The 26,397-nt window shown below is 46.4% G+C and overlaps 3 long non-coding RNA genes across 4 annotated transcripts; 1 reads left to right on the top strand and 2 right to left on the bottom strand.

Annotated features, from left to right (window-relative positions):
• The first annotated feature begins 1,668 nt into the window (after window positions 1–1,668).
• LOC310700683 lies at window positions 1,669–23,657 on the top strand. Of its 2 annotated transcripts, XR_014522711.1 has the most exons (3): window positions 15,639–15,936; window positions 18,547–18,599; window positions 23,124–23,657. It is a non-coding gene; the product is annotated as an uncharacterized lncRNA (long non-coding RNA). The 2 variants fall into 2 exon arrangements; XR_014522710.1 differs by lacking the exons at window positions 15,639–15,936; window positions 18,547–18,599 and adding an exon at window positions 1,669–2,392.
• LOC310700327 lies at window positions 8,050–10,327 on the bottom strand. Its single transcript, XR_014522567.1, has 2 exons — window positions 8,334–10,327; window positions 8,050–8,196 (listed from the first exon to the last, which is right to left on the bottom strand). It is a non-coding gene; the product is annotated as an uncharacterized lncRNA (long non-coding RNA).
• LOC310700708 lies at window positions 14,528–15,606 on the bottom strand. The gene is made up of 2 exons (XR_014522742.1): window positions 15,435–15,606; window positions 14,528–14,629 (listed from the first exon to the last, which is right to left on the bottom strand). It is a non-coding gene; the product is annotated as an uncharacterized lncRNA (long non-coding RNA).
• Window positions 23,658–26,397: the final 2,740 nt, after the last annotated feature.

Genomic DNA, 26,397 nt, shown 5'->3' on the forward strand with positions numbered 1-26,397 from the left:
TCAGGGATGGTAGGAGTTGTACAGTGGTGCCTCGCAAGATGAAATTAATTCGTTCCGCGGGTTTTTTCGCCTAGCGAATTTTTCGTCTTGCGAAGCACGAAATCCCATAGAATGCATTGAAATTCAATTAATGCGTTCCTATGGTCAAAAAAGTCCAAACAAAGCCAAATTTGGTACAACAAGAGTTTATTAAGTGCTCTTCAAAGTCACACATACTGTAAAGAGCATTTCAAAAATTGAAGGAACAATAAATTAAGTTTCTAAACATGACAGAAAAACATTTAAAAATCAACAAAGTGTACAGTACATTTTCTAAGACTCTGGGGGACAATTCGAAGAAGGTTCCTCTTCCACTCTTTGCTTCTTGCTGAAGAACCCCCTCCTCAACTGTTCCCCCAGCCACCCACCACACAGAAATTCAAATCCAGAATTTTTTTAAAAAAACAGCAGAGTGGCCCAATGGTCACAGAAAATAATAAAAATGCAGAAAAAAACCACACAAGCTTCCAGATTCTTGCAAACCCCTCCCCAACACCAAGTCCTTGAATTCCAAACACCCCAACCCAAAATCCAAACCCCCCCAAAAAAGTTTTAAAAGTTTAACTTACCAAATGGCTGCAAAAGAAATTTTGGGAAAGCTTCAAAAATCACCAAAGTCTTCAAAAACCTCAAAAAAGGCTACCACACCGCGTTCTATGAGTTGCTCCTCAAAGTCAAGTCGCAACTGTATTAATGGTGTTAAGAAAAAGGAAACAAACTTGCAAGACGTTTTCGTTTTTCGTCTTGCGAAGCAAGCCCATAGGGAAATTCGTCTTGTGAAGCAGCTCAAAAAATGCAAAACCCTTTCGTCTAGCGAGTTTTTCGTCTTCGTCTTGCGAGACATTCGTCTTGCGGGGCACCACTGTAGTTCATTTCCCCAACAGTGGTATATACTGACTGTCAATAAAATAATAATAATAATAATAATAATAATAATAATAATAATAATAATAACTTATTTATTTATTTATTTATTTATTTATACCCCGCCCATCTGGCTGGGTTTCCCCAGCCACTCTGGGCAGCTTCCAACAAAAGATTAAAAATACATTAAAACTCCCAATAGACTGTGATCCCAATAGACTGGCCAACTCCTAATAGACTGCGATCTACTAACTAAGTTAAAGGCTGGTTGTTTAGCTTTTTTAGGGGAGCCAAACTTGTTGAGCTTCTTTGGGTAGATCTACCAGTGATCTACCACAGACGTCTAGTGATCTACCAGTAGGTCACGATCTACCTGTTGGACATGACTGCATTAAAACATCAAACATTTAAAACTACCCTAAACCTTCTCAGATGTCTTCTAAACTGCAAATAGTTGTTTATTTCTTTGACATCTGCTGGGAGGGTGTTCCACAGGGTGGGCGCCACTACCAAGAAGGCCCTCTGCCTGGTTCCCTGTAACTTCACTTCTCACAGTGAGGGAACCGCCAGAAGGCCCTTGGCGCTGGACCTCAGTGTCCGGGCTGAATGATGGGGGTGGAGACGCTCCTTCAGGTATACTGGACTGAGGCTGTTTAGGGCTTTAAAGTTCAGCACCAATGCTTTGAATTGTGCTCGGAAACGTACTATAGTTTCAGACAGGGTTGTTTCCCAGTTGTACCTGGAGACGCTGGCGACTGAATGTGAAGTTGGTGTCCTGCCAGTGCCACTGTGGGGGTCTGGGTGTAGAAACCTTTGATTTTGGCATGGGTGGAATGTACCCTATTGTACAAAGGTCAGAATCATATATGTTGCTCTGTGCATGAATGAATGTCTCATGAATGAAAACAGCGTAAGAGTAAAAAAAGAGTTTGCCTGCTCCTGTTCTCAAGGAAGATGTCAGAGACTGCGCCTGGACCCACTGCTGCCTGGAAAGCTTGGACTGCGCCACTAAGTTATGGTCCTCTTAGAAGATATGGAACAGCCATCACAGGTGAAGCCCCACAAATAAAACTGTTTTATCACCTCAGTGGTGACACTTCACACACTCGGATATCAGTTATGAAGTAACAGATTATATGGAGATGATATTTCCAGTAATGGGTGTCTGAGCAGAGTTCCAGCTCCCCATCAGGAAGATGAGAACGAGGGTGTTTCTAGGATTATTAAACATTGAAGACATTTTTCTTAGTGTGAAAGATGTGTTGGTTGCTAGGGATACAGATTGGTCTGAGAGGAGGATGGTGATTGGTTCAAAAGCTGCTGATGTCATAAAGGCACTGGGAGGTCATTTGAGAAGCTCTCACCCAGGTGAAAGATTGTGGATTTCACGTGCATGCACACACAACCATTTTATGTGCCTCAGCATGTCTCCCACCCACAACAGGAAAGAAGTTCAAAAGGAGAAAAAAGATATGGCCTTTCCAGATGGGTAGGATTTTTTTTCTGCAGGTATATTATGCAATACAGTCATACCTGGGTTTTCGAACAGCTTAGTGCTCAAACGTTTTGGCTCCCAAACGCCGCAAACCCGGAAGTGACTGTTCCGATTTGCAAACTATTTTTGCAACGTCCAAAGGGGCTTCTGCGGCTTCCGATTGGCTGCAGGAGCTTCCTGCAGCCAATCAGAAGCTGCACTTTGGTTTCCAAATGTTTTGGAAGTCGAACGGACTTCCGGAACGGATTCCGTTCAACTTCCAGTGTAGGGCTGTGTTATGTACTGAGTTGAATAGGATCCAAAATGCAGCAGTCTGATTGATCCTAGAACAATAGGATCCAAAATGCAGCAGTCTGATTGGTCCTAGAACAATAGGATTCAGAATGCAGCAGTCTGATTGGTCCTAGAACAATGCAGCAGTATGATTGGTCTGCAGGAGCCACCCAATCCAGCCCCAGGTGGAAGTGAATCCACAACTTGATTGGCCTACAGGAGAATCCTGGAATTAGCCAATCACGTGCAGCCCATTGTGTAAATAATGTATATAAAGCAGATACTGTGGGGGAACTTCCATTCCTCCTCACCACTATGAGCTGAATAAAGAGCATGAAATCCACTCTCGACTCCGAGTATATTTCAGGCTGTATGTCATTGAAGGAATAACAGTGCCTTAGTAGTGGATTTATGGGACGCGGGCTGCACTGTGGTCTAAACCACAGAGCCTAGGGCTTGCCGATCAGAAGGTCGGCAGATCAAATCCCCGCGACGGGGTGAGTTCCCGTTGCTCAGTCCCTGCTCCTGCCAACCTTGAAGTTCAAAAGCACGTCAAAGTGCAAGTAGATAAATAGGTACCACTCCGGCAGGAAGGTAAACGGCGTTTCCATGCGCTGCTCTGGTTCGCCAGAAGCGGCTTAGTCATGCTGGCCACATGACCCGGAAGCTGTACAACAGCTCCCTCTGCCAGTAAAGTGAGAAGAGAGCCGCAACCCCAGATTCGTTCGCAACTGGACCTATCGATCAGGGGTCTCTTTAGCTTTACCTTTAGTAGTGGACCATTCACCCATCATTTCACGTTATTAGTTGTTTTGCAGTGCTTCCCCAACACTAATGCATTCTTGCCATCCAGAGGGTGAAAGCAATCTTGCCGTCTGTAGCGCAACGAAAGTGGGACAAATATTAAACCTGAACATGTGTGGCATTTAAAAGTTACAGGGTTTCAGCAGGAAGCTACGGGACCTGCTCTTACCAGAGATAAACCAGGATGTTAGCCCCAAAACTTCTGCTGGCACAAAGTGTATAAACTGTTCCTGTACCATCATCAGCCCAAATCATCAGCACACAATAAAAAGTATGGGAGGGGAGCGTAGTACTGACTCATCCGGCAGTGTCCCAGGCCTCTCCCTCCACAAGAAATGTTGCTCCCTGGGCTTCAGAGAGGCTGAGAGCAAGCAGAGCCCACAGTGTACAAGATTAATCCATTCCTGGGTTTTTGCCACTCCCTACCTGAGTCTCAGAGGGACGCGGGTGGCGCTGTGGGTAAAACCTCAGTGCCTAGGACTTGCTGATTTTATGGTCGGAGGTTTGAATCCCCGTGGTGGGGTGAGCTCCCGTCGTTCGGTCCCAGCTCCTGCCCACCTAGCAGTTCGAAAGCACTCTTAAGTGCAAGTAGATAAATAGGTACCGCTTTATAGCGGGAAGGTAAACGGCGTTTCCGTGTGCTGCGCTGGTGCTGGCTCGCCAGAGCAGCTTCGTTACGCTGGCCACGTGACCCGGAAGTGCTTTTGGAAAGCGCTGGCTCCCAGCCTCTTAAGCAAGATGAGCACGCAACCCCAGAGTCGGACACGACTGACCCGTGTGGGCAGGGGTACCTTTACCTTTACCTGAGTCTCAACCATCTCTTTTTTTTTTTTTCTCACCCCACTCCTCTTGGAAACTTGAATCTTCTCTTCAAGTTGCTGATTGTTCAGCCCAACCATGCCTGTCCCCACACTCCTCTCTCTGACCTTCTCCCCACAGCTGCAGCCAGTTTATCTAACGGGATGTCTAATTTATGTCCAATACAAATGCGTGCAAACAACAACTTATCTATTTTAGCACCTTGCATTAAACTTTCACTGGGGGGAGATAATAAAACCTTCAGGCCTTCTGTTGCCTGCTCTCTCTCTCTCTCTCTCTCTCTCTCACACACACACACACACACACACACCCAAAAAAACCCACCCTCTTTTCTCCTCAGTTTGTGGCTTCCATGAACATTAGGAATTTCGCCACAGATAGAAAGCAGATCCCACCTGCCCCAGTACGAGATAGCAGCAGATTGCTCTTTTATCTGTGTGTGTCTGTCTAAACAACCTGCGTCTTGTCACCTCGGAGGGAAAGCAGTACCAAGCAAGGTGGCAAATGCACAGTGCAGGGCCCATAAATCAAGCAGGTTGTTGCTCCCAGCCTGGGAAGGAGAAATGAGCATCGTGTTTATGAGAAAGCAGCATTCATACACACACACACACATACGGTCAAGAAGAAATCCCAGTTAGGGCTGACTGCTGAAAGGCCTTGTCATGTTCTACACACACACACACACACACACACACACACACACACACACACCCTTGAGAGAAGCAACCAATGCGGACACTAAGTGAGGCCTGTCTCCCAAGGGCTGTTTAGCATTCTGGTTGCGCACACCACCGGCAAGGAACGGGCCAAGCCCACTCAGATTTCACAGCACGTCCGCAAGTCATTGGCAGGTTTAAAGCCCTACAAAGGCAAAGCCTGAACGAGGCAGTGATGGAGTGATCGAGCGCACAGCCATACATGCCCAGGCACATATGAGAGCAGAATGGATGCATGCAGCAGCACGCTGATGTAGCCCTCATGCTCCCTCTCTTTCTCTGGGTCTGGCACAAATGCACAATGGCATACCCTCCAACATTTCTCCAATGAAAATAGGGGCGTCCCATTCCATAATGATAATTTTACTACAGTGGTACCTCGGGTTAAGTACTTAATTCGTTCTGGAGGTCTGTTCTTAACCTGAAACTGTTCTTAACCTGAAGCACCACTGTAGCTAATGGGGCCTCCTGCTGCCGCTGCGCCGCCGGAGCACGATTTCTGTTCTCATCCTGAAGCAAAGTTCTTAACCTGAAGCACTATTTCTGGGTTCACGGAGTCTGTAACCTGAAGCGTATGTAACCTGAGGTACCACTGTATTTATACCCCACACATCTTATTGGGTTGCCCCAGCCACTCTGGGCAGCTTCCAACATATATAAAAACATAACAAAACATTTTTTAAAAAATTAAAAACTTCCCTATTCAGGATTGCCTTCAAACGGCTCGGGGGGTGGATAACTCCATAGCCTCCAACATTTCTCCAATGAAAATAGGGACAGCCTAAGGAAAACCAGGACATTCCAGGATCAAATCAGAAACCAGAATGCCATCTCTAAATCAGGGATGTCCCTGGAAAATAGGGACACAGATAAGACACGTAAATGGCACACATGTATTTTAATGGCAGGCTAATTTTGAATATATTTTAGAATTTTTGTTTATTATTTTTGCTGTTTGATACAGTTTTGTTTCTTGGCTATATTGCTGCTACTATTGTTCTGCTTTCAGATTTTATTGCCATTCCTGAACCTATCAGGATACAGGGCACTTCCAGATCGTCACTATTTTCAGGTGGGACTCAGCCACGTACCACCAAATTCAAAGCACACAGTTAAAGTGAATCTGGCACTCTAGAGCAGCAAACCAACTTCCTTGTAAAAAAAAACAGGAAAGTGACAAGAAAATGCACTGGAAAGTGTTGGATAACATTTGCCTGACACAAGGTCGCCTCCCTGCAAACAAATCAGGAGGAAAGCTCAACAAACAACCAAAGTCATATAAGCTAAAAACTTTTGTGCAAACATCTGAGGATGAAAGCTCAGCAAACAGGTCATCTGAAAGCAGCCGCAGTTGGTTCAAACCTGAAAGAAAAATCATGAGCACAAGTACGGAAAATGGTTGGCCACCCGCTTTCTAGTTACCCCCAAGCAATTAAAAGAAAAGAAATTAAAAGTTGGATCACCTCTTGCTTATGAATCAAGGAGGTGCGAATCAGGTAATTCCTTTTCCTTCCCCATCTAGGGCTGGGAGGGGGGGAATTGACAAGGACAATTTCTTAGCCATTTCACCCACATTTGAATTGGCTGTTTTGTTTTGTTGGGGAAATTAAAAAGGAGGTTCCTAGACTGGAGGTTACCCACAAAGAAACCCAAAGGAAAAGGATGCAGGCAGCAAGTGAAAAGATAGACCTTTATTAAAATACAAATGCACATAGGGACAGCCTTAAAATTAAGGAGGCGGCTACAAGAAATTTTTTTTACACACTTGTGGATCGCACAGGTCATTTCATTTCACCAAAGGATCACAGCAAACTTAATAGTTGTAACCCAATGCCATCATTCAGAACCAATCAAAAACATTTGGCTCTTCAGATCAGCCCTCATCATATTATCATGTAATTAATTACATAGAACCATTTTTCAGCATCTTTCTTTATTAAGACGTTGGCTAATTTCCCTATTCATTAAATGTCTCCCAATATCCCCTTTCATCTATATACAAAACAATTCAAGATTCATCACAATAGCCATGCCTAGCTGATTTTCTTTTCAGGTATACAGTGGCCACCATAGATTCTAACAGTTTATTCTTTTTGGTTTTCTGGGATGGACATTCGCCACGTACAGTACCTAAAAGCGGCTAGTTCTGTACCGTGAAAGGTAGCACAAAGGCTTAAAAGAACACGGAATAATCCAAATACTGTTTCATGAAATTATTATTTTCTCCAACAATTTCACCTATATATCTGACGTGATGTGAAATTTGAGGGGTGGAGGTGGAAGGAGAATAAGAGTGGCCGCCATTTTGTTTTGGAAGTTTGCGGGGAAAGAAAATGGCTGCCATCGTTTTGAAAAAATGGCTTCCTCTAGACACAAGATCTACCCACTCTGGAAGAATGGCAGATGAAGGTGATGGACTATATGGAACTGGCGGAAATGACCGGCAGGATTCGAAATCAGGGGGAAGAGTCAGTGGAAGAAGATTGGAAGAAATTTAAAGATTATTTACAATTGTAAAATTAACGAACTTTAAAATAATGTTGGATTAAATTTAAGAGGTTTCTAGCTGTAATGGGTTAAAAGAATATGAAAAAAATGGGTTTATAGAAGTAAAACTTCAAGATCATAAAAATTTAAGAATAAAGATTTGGGTAGGATAAAGAGGGAAACAAATTGCTCAGCTAATAAACTGAATTGGAATACAAAAAAGAGAGTTATGAGGGGGTCCAAGAAACAAGTAAACGAAAAATAATGGCTGTATTTTTTCTTTTTTCTTTTTTTTTTTGTTTGTTTTATCCTTTTTTTGTAATGTAAAAATCTTAATAAAAATCTTATGAAAAAAAGGAAAAAAAGAAAAATGGCTTCCTCTTTTGCTGCTCCTTGAGGGCCGCAGCCATAGTGCTAGACGGTTGGCTATCTACAGAAAAAGCGCACACTTTTACTAAATCGGTGGATTGTTCCTCCAGCCACTTGCTTTCTTTGAGCGGTGCAATATTAAGTACTCCTCCCCAAAAAAAGCTGTGGTTGAAGCAGTCTCGATTTTAAAAAAGAGCGTTCCATACCATCTTATTTTTAATCCTGAAGTACTAGGGAAACATTTTTATTTTTATTTTTACATTTAGATGTTTAAAAATAAAATGGAACGAGAATGTCTTTCAGAAAAAGAAACAAAGAAGCAAAATCCACCTCAGAGATGTGTCGTTTGAAAAGCAAACGTTTAAAGTTGCCCCCAGACCAGAGTGGGTTGGGGGGGCGAGGCTCAGAGATTAGGCATTTGTTATCAGAAATAATATTAATATTACAGAGGCCTAGTTGGGCTCAACCAGAAGCCGGGCATTTGTGGAGCAATCTCTCCTCAGGCATCCTCGCATTTGACTTTCAGCTGTCTTCTTGAAGGCTTTTTTTGTGCCTATGCAGTTGTTTACAATTTTCTTGAGTCATTTGAGTGATTGTTTTGTACTACTTTTAAGAGGGAGAGAGTATACTTTTATATTGCTTTACCACCATCCTGATTTTGTATGAGAAGGCGGTGTGTGCATGCTCAGAGTTCAGCGAAATAATTTGAAGTAAGCAAGGATCAGAGAAGTTAAGTTGAAATTTACTTTGAGAAACAATGTTGGGGGTGAGGCCATTTCACATTCCTCCTCAATTTACTGAGTCTGTTTCACACAAATTTTGTCAAATTGTAAGTACTACAAATTAGTACTGAAGTGCATCAGTGAATGTTCAGGGTGAATGATCATTTTTCGCCATTGTATGTTGGACAAGTGGGGACATTCGAAAACATTTCTCTAGGATTGTCAACATCCACCAGATTTGGGACATTCACTGCAACATGTGCTAGGTAATGTCACAAACTTGGTGAATGTTAACATTCACAGGTAACGTTCCAGAGGTCAGTGGGAAATGTCACAAAACCTTGTGTCGTGAGGCTGATATATTTTACACTGGCTTGATATGGAGTATGTCCTTTCTTAGTAAATGATGAAAATGACTGCGATAAGTTTGATATTTCCTGAAGGCATTCAGTTGGCAATGACATTTGTGGTAACTGTCATAATTTTCTGACTCTCTTAGGATTTATTCCTAGACATCAGTACTCGCCTGTGCTGCAACATTAAGTACTTACATACACCCTCACTGATATGTACAAAAATGTGTGCGTCTCGCCTGACACATATTTCCTATAGATGGTCAGACTATTACTATGTGTTTTTGCAATGGAAACAGACAATCAGCTCAGCCAAATATTTGAAATCTGGGCTCTTCGTTCAGTGTGCTTCCATTATTATTATTATTATTATTATTATTATTATTATTATTATTAGCCTGGGCAAGTTGATGGAGATGGGGTTGTGCTCACAAATTCTCCTCAATCTGCTCTCCATCTGCATTGACTCCGACAAGGCTTTGCATGGTTCAATGCACAACAGGGCTGCACCCATGCAACTTCCTGGGTGTTTTACTGCAGTTCAACACCACCATGGCTTTTGCAACATTGCATGAGCCCAACATAACTTGCTGCCAATCCTGTATTCTTTTGCAAAGAAGAGTGCATGGCCAGGCAAAGAGGTACACTCATTCCAGATCCCCCAAGTGTTCCATGTTGGAGGGGATAGTAGGACATCCCTATTTTCATCAGGGAAATGTTGGGGGCATGGAGTTATGTGACCCCTGAGCCAAGGGGGTTTTATCATGTTTTTATATATGTTGGAAGTTGCCCAGAGTGGATGCAGCAACCCAATAAAATGACTAGGTAATAATAATAATAATAATAATAATAATAATAATAATAATAATGGAATAGGATATCCCTGTTTTCACTGGAGAAATGTTGAAGGGTATGTCATTCAATAAGTGTACATTATATGTGAGAGAGTGCCTTTAACAATGTTCTAGACATTTCACCTGGTCCAAAACAGAGCAGCCAAAATGCTGAGGACTGGTCATTATAAGCATATGGTGTAGTCAATGCTTAGACATCCACACATGCTTCCAGTCCATTTCCAGGCCCAATTTAAAGTTCTGGCAGTGTCCTTTCAGGCCCTAAGAGGCTTCAGACCAGTTCTTTGAAGAATCGTCTCCTGCCTATACTTGCCCAGATCATTAGATCATCTTTAGAAGCCCAAATGAAGTATAATGTGTGACTGCTGGATAGAGGGCCTTTTCAGTGGTGGTGCCTTGCTTGTGGAACACCCCAGAAAGGCTCACCTGGCACCTTCTTTGTGGTCTTTTCAGTACCAAGGAAAGAACATTATTTCATAGTTTTATAAACTTGTTGTTTTGTAAGCTTATAGTTTTAGTGCAGGGGTCGGCAAACTAAGGCCCGGGGGCCGGATGTGGCCCGCCGGGCTTATTAATCCAGCCTGCGAACCTTGCAAACCCTGCTGCCTGCTCAGTCAGTCCCTGCACTAAACTGGCGTGGCGGGGAAGCCTCAGCGCACGGGGACTGACTTCTGCAACGCTGGCACAGCTTCGGATTGGCTGCAGGAATGCATCATTGTTACATAACCTCTCCCACTTATTTCAGTTAATTTTTAAAAATGAAATTTTGGAGCCATTTTATTATCAAATGTATCTCTGGGCCATGAGGGCCAGAAACTTAGCTTTGGACATTAAAAGTGGATTTTTCAAAGCATGTTTATAAGAGTTTCTAGGTCACTAAAAAGAACAAAAAACTAGTGCGTGTTGCATAGCTGTGGGGTTTTTTGGGTGGGGGGGAGAGACAAAAACAATCACTCCGTACATTATTCATTTGTTTAACAATATTTACATGCAACCTGCCACATAAAACACATCCAGGCACTGCTCAACAATTAAATATTATCATCTGCAATATACTAAAAACCAAATATAACAAGAGCAGCGGACAAAAGCTTGTGATGGTGAGTATCACAAGCCATCAGCCATTCCTAAACACTGTGCCCAGAGTCACGAAAGGAACCTGGATCATGGCTCAGTTGATAGAACATAAATTGGTAGAGCATCTTAATTTCAGGATTGATGTTGGGCAAAAGATTTCCACATTGGAGGGGGTTGGACTAGATGACCCTTGTGGTCCTTTTCACCTCTACAGTTCAATGGTTCAATTAGAAATGCGAACTATACATTGGAAATAAAGCCTATTCTTTTGTAGGTGAGGAGTCAAAGGACAGAAATAGTCGCATCATAACGTGTATACTAGGGTTGGGGGACCTTGGGCCCTCCACAAGATGGACTACAACTCCCATCATCCCTTCCTCATTGCCCTTGCTGGCCAGAGCTGATGGGCAGCCAACATGGGGCAGACCAGGCCACAGTCTTCTGCTAAAAATGGGAGGGAGGAAGAGAAAAGGTCATTGCTTAATAATAATATTAAAAAATTCCCCTGTCTCTTTGACTTGGTGATAGCAAACCAGGAAGTCTGGAAGGAGGAGGAGGAGGCGAAATGCAAGATAAGTTTCATTTAGCCGGATGGGTGAGCAGAAGAAAGGAGGGCAGAGAGAGAGAGAGGAGAGAGACAGAGAGAGGGACCGATGAAGAATAGCAGCGGGGGAAGAGTGACTCTCTGCATATGTGCTCTTTCAGCGCGCTGAAAAATGTCTCTAGCAGAGGAGGCGATCGCGGCGTGAAGGGCAGGCGGCTCGCCGGATTCTCCTTCCCTGCTGTAGTTTTGCTTAACTCTATACTCATTGTAGCAAAGAGCTAGCGGTGGGACAAGCCGTAAAGATGAGTTATCGGCCCGCGACAGGCAGAAATATAACATCATGGAAATGCTAATGACTCCGCGCTGCCTTTCTTTATGGCGAGTGTAATACAGACTTCAATCATAAAAACAATCTTCCAACATTTTAATGGGCTCCATCATGCGCACGCTTGTCCGTATATTTGAAAGATAAATCAAGGCCCCCAGTTGGAATGAATTTCCCGTCAAACTCTGCTACTCGTTGGAAATTGATTGGCTTTAAGTCTGGATAGTTTTCACAGGCAGGTCTGGCTGCAGGAGGTGGGGGGCTGGCGGGGTGAGGGGCAAAGAGAGCATTCGTGCCCAGCCGGGCTTCCAGGGGCTTCCGTTTGCTGCCCAAGGGAGAGTTTCAGGCAGGAACCTCAGGGCCAGGGCGGAGGATAGGAAGGGGTGTGGGGAAAACCTGTGTAGAAAGTAGCCTTCTGAACAAAGGTAAAATGTCCCCTTGTTGCTCCGCCCACTTTTGCCTCCAGCTCCGCCCACCACTGGCCCCTGGAAGGTGGCCCAGAAGGGAATACGGCCCTCAATCTGCTAACCCTCCTTCCTGCTACCCAGCCCATTATGAACTTCTGCTTGGGCAATGCACCCAGACAGAAACTCAGAGGGAGGTCATTCATGTCTCTGCCATCTCTCTCAATGCAGAATAAAGGAAGCCCAGGGCCCCATCCTGCCACAATCCACGGTGTCCATGTATCTTTGTGAGATCCTGACCCTGATGATCAACCCTTTCTTGCTTCTTCGCCCATGAGCCTGTTGGATATTAACAGCCATAAACTATTCCACAGTCGTCAGGTCAATGCTCACACAAGTCAATATTCCAAGCTCACCAACTCAATAATCATGTCGCTGGGCTTCGGTTATCTGTCATCACACAGAATGAGCTAAAACACATCCACACTGGAAGCGTGTTCTGAAATCGGACCTTCAATCAGGTTTGCAGTGCGAATGTCACAACAATATTGCCCATGATGGTCATTGGTGTTACAAGTGGTTTCCCCGCCCCCATCCTTTCCCACATGAACAACAACGGGTGTGTTTTCACCTGTGAGGTTGAGATCAGCTTTGAGTCTCTCACATGCTGTGTGTGTACAGCCCTGATTGTTGCCAATGCAGAACATAGCACAGTACAGAGTTGTGTGATATCAGTGGGCATCCTGGCCAATGTGGTTTTATTATTTGCATTTTAATCCCACCCTTCCTCCAGAGAGCTCATGATGCCAACACCCTCCTGCCAATCAACCGTCAATCAAGCCATGGTTTGGCATGGCATGTTGTCCAAACAGAACACTTTCAAATATAGGATGGTCCTTTGGTAGCCCTTCAGACAGAGGACTGTAAAGCATGACATGTGTCCTCAGCTGGCTCCAGGAGCCCATTCCATTTCGGAAAATGATTGGTGTCCCTAGACATTATCCTCATTATCATCAGGGCCGACCCATCCATGAGGCAAGGTGAGTCTACCACCTCAGGTTGCATATCTATGGGGCAGTAGATCCAATGTAGGTCTTTATTACCCCCTTGTTCTGATATACAGCCTTTCTTCCCTAGTGGGGAGAGAGCGATGTCACTGTGTGGTTCACCTGAGATGCCAAAATGTATTGGGCTGGCCCTGATTATCATTATCATTATCATTATCAGCACATGTACCTCACTTCTCAGCCAAAAAGGCTTACAGAGAAGTTTACATACAGTCAATTAAAAATAATACAATCCCTGCCCTCAGGCTTACAATTTAAAAAGACATGGCACAAAAGGGGAAAGGGACAGGGAGGGAAGAGGAAACAGTAATAGAAAAGGCTAGATAATGGACGATTTGTATGAAATGTTCTCATGTCTTGCAGCAAGGTGGAACGAAAGAGTTTTCCGTTTTGGAGGTGCTTCGCAAAACGAATTTCCTATGGGCTGCTTCGCAAGACGAAAATGTCTTGCGAGTTCCTGCTGGTTTTTTTCCCTTTCCCCCCTTTTTCTAAGCTGCTAAGCCGCTTATCAGCTGATCTGATCAGCAGATAAGCCGCTAAAAGCCGCTAATAGCGCTAATAGCGCTAATCCGCTAATCCGTCAATGGGCTTGCTTTGCAAGACGAAAAAACCGCTAGACGAAGAGAATCACAGAACGGATTCTTTTCGTCTTGCGATGCACCACTGTATTCATATAGAGTGTGTTTTGTGTGTGCACACACACACCTGCAATCAGACTGTGCAACCCACAATTGCCTTTGGCAACAGAGGAGCTATCAGGGCAGGATTGGCGAGGGGGCAAAAATACTGGTCCCTGTTCAATGGAATGAACAGAAGGGCCTCCAAAGAGAGAGAGTACACATATTAGCATCTAAAGAGGGGAGGGGCATAAGACCATTAAGTCCAATTCATAAAATTACCGAACTGCAGCACTGCATTGTTGTTGTTGTTTAGTCGTCTTTGTTGTGTTCGACTCTCCGTGACCCCTTGAACCAGAGCATGCCTTGGAAACACTCACTTTCTTCTCAAAGCTTCTCCTTTTTTATGTCCATGGAGTTTTTTGGCAAAATACTGGAGTGGTATGTCAGTTCCTTCTCCAAGTGGATCACATTTAGTTAGCACTGCATAGCAAACGTTAAGTGCACCTTCCTTAACCCATCTAAAGTCTGCGTCACGGAGCACCCTTTGAAACCAACCCATTTCAATTTAATTGTAAAACAAACCTGGATTGCCAATTTGGGTTTTACGAAACTCACCAAGCTCCGAGTTCATTAGGATGTGACGCGCCAGTGGGAACCAGCGTTCAGCTACACAAGCGCTCTTCATTTGTATTCAATTGGATCTGAAGATTTATTCTTGGAAAGAAATCTCTTGAATTTCATTTGTGCATCGGGGAAGCATGATTCATTCCGGCATTGGTCTCATCCCATTTTATCCGCTATAATATTAATAATAATACAGTTATAATTACCGGGATTACGGCATCAGTTCATGACAGTCAATTGGCCCTGCATATAAATATTGTCACTGGGGATGAAGTTAAAAACTGGAGCCAGTTGGCGTGGCTGCGAAAGAAAACCTGCGTCAAGGCTGACAGCCACAGACAGCTGACTCAAGCCATATATTTTCAGCTAGTAGCTACCTGAACCATTGCTTGTTTCTTGGAAACCATGGGCCTCCAAGAATCTGTTCTTTGCTCACTTCCTGATCCAGGCACACTCTGGTGCCACAAAGCCCCCAGACCAACCTGCTTCTTTCTCTCTATAGCTACCTAAGCTCCCTTCCAGAACTGATCTCATCTTACCTCCCCAATCTGTGGTTTTGTCTTGGCCCAATCATCCCACTGGGAAAAGCCCAACCTTGAGAAGATCCAGGTCCTCCGTATCTCTCCCTTGAAAGTCCTGGACCTTCATGAGGAGGCTGGGAGAGCAAGACCTCTCACAAGCATGCATAGCCATTTGCCCCTTTCTGAAGGGGGCATGAAACTACCGTCACGTACTGGGCCGGCCCACCCATGAGACAAGGTGAAGTAACTGTCTCTGGCAGCAGGATCCATAGGGACAGCAGCTCCAGCCTCGAATGAATGCATCGCCTGCTACAGCTGTGGCGCACTCCTTGGATGCCAAATTTGCTGCATTCTCAGCAGCCCTCCCCCCAGTACAGCCTCTACAGAGACCTCTTCTCAAATAGAGGGCACTGGTGGTCTCCTCCCACCCTTGTACCTAATGTAGATCTCCACTCACTACTTCTTCCTTGGAGGAGGTGGTGGTACATTTTGTGGCTTGCCTCAGGTGTCAAAATATCTTGGGCCACCCTGATCATGGCCCACGAAGCTAGTCTGCCTCTTCCACAGGACTGAAATAGTAAGTCTGAGTCTTGTACCTGCAGCCACTCTACTGCTAGGTACTGGCTTGAACACGTAGCCATGCCCACATGCTGATATCATAAAGGTAACTAGGAGGGCATGGCCACACCCACAAGCTGATGTCATAAATGCAGTTGGGGAGGTATCACCCCCTTCAAATGCTGATGTCATAAAGGCAGCTGAGGCAGTATGGCCACACCCACATGCTGATGGCATAAAGGCAGCTTTACAAACAATAAGCATTTGTTGCTTGTGTGTTTTTGTTTTTCATGTGCAAGAAAGCAGTGGCGAAGGACTGTTGTCCATCTCAGCTTCAGTAGGGAAGGACTCTGGCAGTCCAGGGTTTGGCTCCCAGCCATTTCTCCTGACGATGTTTCTGGGTGAGTGGAGCTGGCCAGATTCCAGTGGATTTTTATTGGTCTATAAATGCCAACTCTGAAGGGCTGAATGGGGAGGCAGTGAACTGAGCCGTACTGAGCTGCTCTCCCTCAATGGACACTCTAATCCGCCAGCTGTGTGGGAGCCTTGCTGAACTCTCGCATCCCGTTTCCCCACGAGTAGAACGCCAGTGCTTTGCTTTTTCTAGCTTGAGCCCCTCCTGCTGATGGGTCCCTTCTTCCCTTCCTCCCCAAAATAATAAAAACGTGGGAAGGAGCAATTCAGGATTAGTTTTCATGGGGAGAAGGAGCACATCAGACTTAACGATGAGGACTGGGCACACTCTGTGCTTTCAATAATTTAACAAACTTACACAGTTATGTGCCAAGGTGGCCAAATGACCTTTATATAGTATACAAATTAATGTAGTTTACATAGCTTTGCATAATATCTTCCACTTCTGCAGAACATTGTGGGTTGTTCTGACAGCACCACCTTTCCCAACCTGGAAAGAGCTGTGTCGTAGGAAGCGATAAGAGTTTCTCCAATTTTTACGCTGATGGGAGCTGCAGCTGCCCCTGTTGGCAAGCCAGGGGAACAGGCCTGAAGATGGCAATGGCGGTGCTCTAAAGGAACATAAGACGTTTACAGCCATCTGGGATGGATATGTTGTATAGATTGTTATGAGCAAGGGGAAGCACCGAAGCATTATATTGGGGGGAATTGCTTGCAAAAATGTGTAGACAAAACGGCATGCAAAAAGGTGTTTATGTTGAGAAATTTGCGCTAAAATGCTGATGGAGTTTCATGAGGGTTTTAAAAGCAAATAAGTAAATTGCAAGTTGCTGCAGAAATGCAGTGAATTGAATGTAAGACTGGGTAAAATAAGAAACTGAGAGAACTGAAATGGACAGATCCATCCATCCCTACTGCAGAGTCCCTAGGGTGGCCGCTCAACATGTTGCCAAGAAAAAGGAAACGCATTCTCCCACCAATAGGACACATGCATGGGTGCAAATTTAGACATAAATGTAAAGAGAAATACAACACATCTCACCAGAGCAGGGGCGTTTGGGAGCTGTGATTCAAAGCACCTTGAGGACACCAGTTTGGGAAAGCAATAGGAACTGCTGAATAATCTATTCCGGGTGTGGGGAACTTTTTACAGCCCAATGGCTGCAAGGTAACCTTCTGGCGGTGGGCAGGGGGTGGGGGACTCGTGTCAGTGGTGGGTGGGGCCAGAGGTGAGAAGTAGGTGGAGCAATAAAATGTGACCTTTGCACAGTAGGCTACATTCCAGCCATGCGATAGCCAGAGGTTTCTAAGCACATCCTTCATCCAGGCAAGGAAGAGGCATGATCCCAGTTCTAGGACACCTTGAAGCCAGCATCGGAGCAAGCTGATTGGGTGCCGTGGTTGGCGCGCGTGCTCTGCGCCCAGGGGCGGGGCCAGCCGCCTGTGGGGCAGGGCCAGCTGGGACAGGATGCTCTGCAGGACCTCCAAGGAGTCTGCCTGCCTCCTCCCACTCAGCTGCCCTACATCTGAGGGGGAGGCGGTGGGCGGACCATTTGGGGCAGAGCGGAGCCTGTGGGCATCCAAGCCACTGCGTCACTCCCAGGAGAGATGTGTGGCTCGGGCACGCTGCAGGCCCCGTGGTGACTGCCGCCCGGCATTCTGTCACACACACCCAGCGGTGACACCCAGGGCGGACCGCACCCACCTCACCTCCCCCCTTCCTCCATCCCTGCTTGGAGCCAGGCAACAAGAAGGCACCAAATGGGACCAGTGAAGGGGACTCATCAGCTGGGATAGCTCAGTCTGTAGAGCATGAGGCTTAATCTCAGGGATGTGGGTTCAAGCCCCACATTGGGCAAAATGTGGATTTCGGCATTGCAGGGGGGTGGACTAGATGGCCCTTGTGGCCCCTTCCAACTCTGCAATTCTATGAAAAGCCTAGAAAGTCAGACTAGCCCCCCCCCCCCAGGCCTGAGTTGCCCTACACTTAGAATTATAGAATCATAGAGTTGGAATAGACCACAAGGGCCATCAAGTCCAACCCCCTGCCAAGCAGGAAACACCATCAGAGCACTCCTGACATATGGTTGTCAAGCCTCTGCTTAAAGACCTCCAAAGTAGGAGACTCCACCACACTCCTTGGCAGCAAATTCCACTGTCGAACAGCTCTTACTGTCAGGAAGTTCTTCCTAATGTTTAGGTGGAATCTTCTTTCTTGTAGTTTGGATCCATTGCTCCGTGTCCGCTTCTCTGGAGCAGCAGAAAACAACCTTTCTCCCTCCTCTATGTGACATCCTTTTATATATTTGAACATGGCTATCATATCACCCCTTAACCTCCTCTTCTCCAGGCTAAACATGCCCAGCTCCCTTAGCCGTTCCTCATAAGGCATCGTTTCCAGGCCTTTGACCATTTTGGTTGCACTTGATCTATTCTATGCAAAAGGCAGAGAATAAAAAGGCTTTGGGTGTGCATGGGTGTGTGGAACAGAAGTAAGGAGCAGCAGACAGATACACCAGCCCATACACCAGAGTCAGCGAGAAACTCATGTCTATTTATTCATTTCCTTATTTTATTGTACATCTATTTATTTACAGCATTTATCTCCTGCCTTTCCCACTGAAATTACTCAAGGCCGCATACAAAGGAGGTAAAATAACCATAAAAAGCATAAAACCATTAAACCCACAAAAGACAAAGGAATAAAACGTACTGAGAAAGCGGCAGCAGGCAGAATGAATTTTGGGGCTGGGTGTTCCCCCCCCCCCCAAGGTTTTGATAAACAGAAATGTTTTCACTAGTCACCAGAAGACAAATGGTGTCATAAATCTGGCAGGGGGGTCTGAAAAAGGTTCTGCCTTATGTACTACCAACTCCCCAAACGTAGGACCTCACCAAATAATCAGAAGGGCCAAGAAGCAGGCTTTTCTGCTCTGGTGTCATATTGCAACCTGGACAGTTGAGAGCAAAGCAGTTATATGCTAAGGGAGATTGACAGTGCATATCTATACATGCCTACTCAGAAGTAATTCCCACTGAATTCCATGTGGGCTTGAAACCCAGGAATGAAATCTGGGCCCAAAATAACATACTGAAATATTTGCAGAATAGGGTCTCCTAGTGGGTCCTGAATTAAATGAGGTGCATGGAGTAGAGGTCTGAGGAAGAGCCTTTTGTGTGGTGGCACCACATCTGTGGAGCTGATACACAGAAGTGTTTCTCTCCCCAGCTTTATATTCTTGTGAATATAAAGTCATGTCTTCTTCTTGTTTAGGCTTTTAGAGGCTGATGCTTTGAGTCATTTTTATGATGCTATTAATTACTTAATTTATGAGAATATTTAATGTTCTTGCTTATTATGTTCTATATTAGCCTCTTTTTGTAATCTGTGCAAGGCAGAATAGAACTCTCTCAGTAAATGAATAAATACACTTTCAGCAGACTCCCAGGGTTAGAATCTTCTGAATCTTCACACTTCAAGCAGTTAGGGAAGGGTCACGTTAATGGCATGTCACCAAAAGGTGAGCCAGCATGTACAAAATTAGCAGGCTAGCAAAACAACGACTCTGTTGGATTATATCCAGGAGGGCTTTCTGTGTATGTGTTGCCATGTGCCTTGCTAAACTTATAAATCAGCCCTAAGTAAGAGAAGTTTAGTTCTAAGCTCCATGGGCAATGGTTCTTAAATTAACCATGGGTCTTTCAAATGACATTTTCGTGGTTGTTAATTTCGTACGTCAGCAGGAAGTGCTGTAGTTCATATTAGTGCCTTGGGGCTCTCTCGAACTCCTCTAGTTCCTCTTGTACCAGGGGCTTATAGGTGGAATTCATTCCAAATGTGTGATGAAGCAATAAAGTACTGTTGTGTTTGCAAAGACTGCCTCTGCCAGTCCCATTGAGGTCCAACCATCCCAGTTCTTAACCACAGTAGACCAGTCACTAGAACAGTGGTCAATAACCTGTGGACTTCCAGATTCTGTATTACATCCCTCATCAGACCCAGCCAGCATAATCCAATTGTGAGGGATGATGGGATTTGTAGTCTAGCGATATCAAGAAGCCCCATGTACTAGAATTATATACAATGTCAACCAAGATATTCCTGACTTCTGCTTATGTGTTTTTCTAGCGAAACGGTTTGTGAAGCTTGCCAAGTATGGGGCACAACATCAGGTCCTCCTGAAATTTCTGGCCCTTTATCCCTACTTGCTCCTGATTGGAAGCAAAGCATGTGTCTCCTCCACAGTGCTTTTGGTATGGCCAGGGCTGCTCTGGAAAGGCCTGAACCCAGTGGTAGAGGATTTGCTTTGCAAGCAGAAAGTCCTAGCTTTGATCCCTGGGGTCTCCAAAGTTGGGGGAGACTGGAGAGGGATTCCAGTCATTGTAGACCAATCTTCCCCAAACTGATGCCCTCCAGATGTTCCTGGGCTCCTGACTCCCATCGTCCCTTATCATTGACCATGCTGGCTGAGGTTGATGGGAGCTGTAACTCTGAGCAATTTTGCTCCAGGACTGAACTCACCTGAACAAAAGTGGCCCACGGAAGACCTTGTTGATATTTTTACCCCCTCCCATTGCGAGAATCTCCTGATCTGATGTTTTGAGAAAGGAGGGGGCAGAAACTGCTCTTCTACTCTTCCGCTCCTGACTGACTGCCTGACTCTGTGTGTGGAGAGAGTCTTATCTATGCAGTGACTAGATCAGTGTTTCCCAACCGGTGTTCCGCGGCACACTACTGTGCCGTGAGACATTGGCTGGTGTGCCGTGGGAGGGAGGCGGGCGAGTCAGGCGGTGAGAGGCGGCGGCGGTGAGGATCCGCGTCGAGCCGGGGGCGGCTCCGCGGTGGTGGTGCCGAGCGGCGGGGCAGCGCGTGCAAAAGGGAGGAGCGCGAGACAGAGGAGGAGGAGGAGGCCGGCATGTCCGGGCAGCAGCAGCAACAACAGCAGCAGCAACTCCCGGCGACGGCTCCTCAAGCCCCGCCGCCGCCCCCTCCTCCGCCCGCTATCGCTGCCACCACCACAACAGCCGCCGCCGCCTCAGTTGCCGCCGTCCCTCAGTCCCTCGCTCTGCTGCCTCCTCCCACCCCCAAAGCTTGGAGGTTCCCCAGCAAGGGGGAGGGAAAAAACTTTCACTTTCGTGCGTCCCTCCCGGCGTGACGCTGCGCGCTGACGTCACGGGGCGGGGCTTTAATGGTGGTGTGCCGCGAGATTTTTTTCAGTAAACAGGTGTGCCGTTGCCCAAAAAAGTTTGGGAAACACTGGACTAGATGGCTGAGTGGGGGCTGTAACATTCATGCAAGCCAGTAGTTCTTTAGTTTGTAGTAGCTATTAGAAATAAAAGAAGGTATGCTAGCTCCCGCATTATTTATACTCGGCTGAGTCTGGTGCTCACAATGCACAGTTGTGGGTCCAGTGCACTGGGACCTGCTTTCCAGAACCGGAAGATCTCTGAAAGTGCTCCAGTCGCCTAGCCCAGTCGGGGCAGAACCAGTTATTGAGCCCAGTCGCTGCATATCGGTTGAAAGGCGTACTGACAGACCTACCCATCACTTCCAATCTGGCAGGCAAAAACAAAGGACCCAGAGATTATGTTTTCTTCTAATTTCATTCTGGAAGGTGGGCCTGACCTTTCAGGTTGAGATGCCAAATGCTCCCTAATGCACAGCTCAGAAGCTGCAGTGATATCATAGAATCATAGAGTTGGAATAGACCACAAGGGCCATCGAGTCCAACCCCCTGCCAAGCAGGAGACACCATCAGAGCACTCCTGACATATGATTGTCAAGCCTCTGCTTAAAGACCTCCAAAGTAGGAGACTCCACCACACTCCTTGGCAGCAAATTCCACTGTCAAACAGCTCTTACTGTCAGGAAGTTCTTCCTAATGTTTAGGTGGAATCTTCTTTCTTGTAGTTTGGATCCATTATATGACATCCTTTTATATATTTGAACATGGCTATCATATCACCCCTTAACCTCCTCTTCTCCAGGCTAAACATGCCCAGCTCCCTTAGCCGTTCCTCATAAGGCATCGTTTCCAGGCCTTTGACCATTTTGGTTGCCCTCACAGCTGGTGAGTGTTATTGCAGAGAATCTAGGTTCTCAGGTTGAAGAGGACGGTCATCGCCGTCAGTATAGTAGGTCAGTGTAGGAGAGCAAAGGTCAGATCTTCCTTCAGAGAAGCAAGATGATCTTTAGGCACCTTCCAGAAGAGATCCATCTGTCGAGGCTTGCTGCCCCTGGAGGCAGCCGTAGGAATAAGCCCCAAACCAGGGCTTTGATGCATTACAATATCCAAACAACTCTCAGCTGCTGCCGTTCAGATGCAAATACCACTTATTGTTATGGTAATTTGGCTGTGATTTAAAGGAAACACTCCCCAGCTGGGCAGCGACCACGCAACCACACCTGCAGCTTTAATATTTTTGTAATTGAGGATGATGAGGGGCCGGTTGCTGGTTCCGCTGATTAAAAAAAAATAGAGGTAAATTATGAACCTGGTAGAAAAACCTTATTAATCACAGATTTGAACTGTCGCTGAATTAGGGGGATGGTAAATCTCCCCTGGCACGAGCCATGTCCGCTGCGGCCTATTAGAAAATAAATCTGGGCAGCTCCAGCCCTCAGCCACATCTTTTCCCTGAGTCAATTAATCTAGTAATTGGCTTTGAAAGGACATCAAGTGATTATCGGAGACAGATAGCAAGAGGTAGCCGGTGGGTGGGAGGCAGGAGTTCCTCCCAGGCTCTTGCAGTCACATGCTAGATGTTAAAATACACCAGGGAAAACTGTGGCCCTCTAGATCAGGGGGCAGGAGACCTGTGGTCCTCCACATGTCATTGGGACTCCAATTCCCATCAGCCCCAGCCAGCATGGTCAGTGGTCAGGGATGATGGGAGCACATCTACAGGGCCCCAGGTTCCCCATCCCTCCTCTAGATGACTCCAGGAATCAGCATCCCTGATACTGCAAGGAAGGGTGTGCCTAAATGGATAGCTCAGTTGGTTAGAGCATGGTGCTGATAACACCAAGGTTGCAGGTTCGATCCCCATATGGGACAGCTGCATATTCCTGCACTGCATTGCAGTAAGTTGGACTAGATCAAGGTCCCTTCCAGCTCTTTGATGGGGCAGCTCATGTCACCCTAAAGAACCTACACCCACTTTTTCTTTTAAGAGACAGAACACCTTGATGAAGAATTGGCTATAACAGCAGTACATCTGTTTCTCACATGACATATGGGAGTGCTTTTGGAAAACGTTGCATCAGGACTGTCCGCTGGTGTGTATATTTCAAGAAAAATAAATCTGATGGAATACAAGGTGCTACAGAGCTCTGCTTTACTTCAACAGACTGACATGGCAGATATTTCAGGGGGAAATCGCAAACAGGACTTGGAAAAAACAAGACATACATGAACGACTAACTCCAGTGTAACATTTTCATCTATGTACACCTCTGTGGGAATAATTATAGAAGTTCTTCCTTGCGGGCAAAGAAAGGCAGCATTTTGTTACTTGTACACAATGCTTAGTGTGCACTAAGGAGGTAATTCTGAGCGCACTTATATTATGTTATGTGAAACTGCAGCTATGATTCAGCTTCAAGCCGACTTTGGAACTGCAACGCCTAAAGGGTTCTCGTGTGAAATTCAAACAACTTCAGAAGTAAGATCCATTAATATAAATGCAACTTACTTCCTGGAAGCAAGCACCTGTGGGAACCGAAGAAGATGTATTCATGCTTTTTCAAATATTTCCAAGGAGGGAGATCTGATCAAAGGAGAACAGATTGCTTCATACTCTCCAACTGTCTTGATTTTCTAGGAACAGTTCCAGAATTACAGAAGCCATCCCAGCTTCTGATTTGATCCTGGTTTTCCTCTCCATGCCACCATTGGGCAGCTTGGCCTCACTGCAAAATACCACAGACTCTGGGAAAGATTGACATGGGTGAGCAATTCATACTTCCCAGGCTTATGTTCCAAAGAGAGGTGTTAACCTGTGTCCCTCTGGATGTTGCTGGGCTACAATTTCCATCATCCCTTGATCATTTGGCCATGCTGACTAGGCTGATGCCCATTGGAGTCCAACAACATCTAGAGCAGGGGTCGGCAACATGCAGCCCATGGGCCAGCTGTGGCCCATGAAGACCGTTTTACTGGCCCCCGAGCCGCCCCCGAACCAAGCCACCTGCTTGACGAGTCCCCCACACGCTGCACTAAACCGGCGCAGCATGGTGCGGGGACTCACCAAGCGGTGCCAGAAATCGCATCTGCGCATGCGGAGATACCGGAAATCACACCTGTGCATGTCCAGACGCCAAAAGTCGCTTCTGTGCAGGCACAATTTTCAGTGCAGTGGACATGCGCAGATGCGATTTCCGGTGTCGCGCTGCGCCAGTCTGGCCCACGAACAATCTCCGTGGGAGTGATCTGGCCCATGGCCAGTAAACCTTGCCTACCCCTGATCTAGAGGCTATAGCCTCCTCATCAGGTACACCATCTAATGGGGCCAGGGGACCCAGGGCCCCCAAAATTTTCAATGAGGGGCCAGGGCCCCTCAATATTTTGTAGTGACTGTGCACGCGCCGTGTGATGTGGACATGCCACTTGCAGAAGTCACAGAGCATGTGCATGACACATCGGCGTGGCAAGCAGCATGCACAAGTGATGTTGGCGTGGTGCATGGCGCTGCCCCCCTCAACTGCAGGGGCAAGCCAGCACACTTGCTCCCCACCCCTACTGTATAATCTCCCCAAATGAATAATCTTTATTTGGTGTGATGCTGAATCAGAAGGGAGAAGGGTGTGCTAAGCTAGAACTGAGAGTCTGCCATGGGCATTGTAGTGACTAGCAGTGTTTCTCAAACTTGGGTTGTTGGACTGCAACTCCCATGATCCTTAGCTTGCAGGACCAGCGGTCAGGGATGATGGGAGTTGTAGTCCAACAACAACTGGGGACCCAGAATTGATGTCTGGGGGGGGGGGGGAATTCCCAACAATTCTGAGGTCTTCCAAAAAAGCTTTCAGGGTATCCTGGTTTTTACTTTTTGAAATATAGCAACCTTTTCTGACATAGCGCCTTAAGTGTGATAGTTACCACTGCAGTCCCTTTTGCCCCAGAGCTGATGAGGCTGGCATCTCACGCTAAATGACTTGCTGTATTTACGCTCGGTGGGAGGCGAAATGTGATGGCACCCTTCACCGGGCAGAAGCAAGTGCTCCCGCTGCCTCTTCAGCAACTTAGCCGGAGCCCCCTGCCATCTTTGATTCAATTACAGTCTTTACACATGCTTTGTTCCGAACCATAAAGGCAACCCCCTGAGCCTCTGAAGGCAGGAAGAATGCACCGCAGGCTGCTGCGATTAAAACTGCAGGAGAAGCCATTGCGTCTCCTAGCCAAAAGAGACAGCTCAGCTTGGTTGCTTAGAAATAGATCCCGGTCGGAGGTCAGTGGCCCCCAGGGGGGTGTGCATATGAGACCTTTGGAAAGAAACACAAATGCCAACCAACGCATACAAACAGGTGCCCCCCACTAGGGGGAGCGAGAGCATAACAGGTTGAGTGTGCCCAAGAGGCTGGTCATGGAATCTAAAAGGAGAAGTTGCCCTCTCTCCTCTCTGAGCCTTATACCTAAGGCTAGAGGGGAGCGAGAACATTACATTGTCTGGCTCGTTGTTGCAGTAACTGCTGTCAAACAGACTTCTGCTTTCCTAATTTTACAGATAAGGTTGGGTTGGGAGTGGTTGGGTTCCGAAGCCTTCAAGGAGCCTGTGGCTGAGCTGGCGTTTGAACCCAAGAGCAAGGTTCTGCCCACTGAACAATCCTTCATTTGTACTGCTTATACATGTCTCAGCCTTGGTACACGGACAGCCATACACATAAATAAAGGTAAAGGGACCCCTGATCATTAGGTCCAGTCGTGACTGACTCTGGGGTTGCGGCGCTCATCTCGCTTTATTGGCCAAGGGAGCCAGCGTACAGCTTCCAGGTCATATGGGCAGCATTATTAAGCTGCTTCTGGCGAACCAAAGCAGTGCATGGAAACGCCGTTTGCCTTCCCGCCAGAGTGGTACCTATTTATCTACTTGCACTTTGACGTGCTTTCAAACTGCTAGGTTGGCAGGAGCAGGGACCGAGCAATGGGAGCTCACCCCGTCACGGGGATTCGAACCGCCGACCTTGTGATCGGCAAGTCCTAAGTTCTGTGGTTTAACCCACAGCACCACCCGCGTCCCTCATACACCTAAATAGGTAGCCACAATGGGATTCAGCTGTTAGAGTGGGTTCAGATCCCCGTTCAGCCACAAAGCAGAATGACTTTGGACTGCTCACTCAGTCTGACCTACCTCATAGGGTTACTGCGAGGGGGGAAATGGGATCAGGGGGGAAACCTTGTTGCTGCCCCGAACTCCTTGGAAGAAGAGAGGGACATAAATGGAAGGCATAA

Source organism: Podarcis liolepis (genome assembly GCF_965112155.1).
Source record: "Podarcis liolepis genome assembly, chromosome: 2".
In the NCBI taxonomy this organism is placed as follows: Eukaryota; Metazoa; Chordata; class Lepidosauria; order Squamata; family Lacertidae; genus Podarcis; species Podarcis liolepis.